We start from the raw sequence: 227 nt of genomic DNA on the forward strand, positions 1-227 counted from the left end.
GCAGCCCCAGCCCCAGATGCCCGCACCGGCCCCAGGCTCTGCAGCGCTGGGGGCAGGGACAGCTGCCGCGCTGGCTGCAAGCTGTATTTTTGCTGCAGAGCAGTTTGGCACCCCAAAGCAAACATGTCATATCAACAGGAGGGAAACATTTGCAGGTTCCCCCGCCTGCCCTTTGGCTTCAGCGCTCGCCCCTGCTCTTGCTTGCATAACGGCACGGAGGGGGGAGG

Source organism: Fulmarus glacialis, unplaced genomic scaffold (assembly GCF_000690835.1).
Source record: "Fulmarus glacialis isolate BGI_N327 unplaced genomic scaffold, ASM69083v1 scaffold40623, whole genome shotgun sequence".
Lineage (NCBI taxonomy): Eukaryota > Metazoa > Chordata > Aves > Procellariiformes > Procellariidae > Fulmarus > Fulmarus glacialis.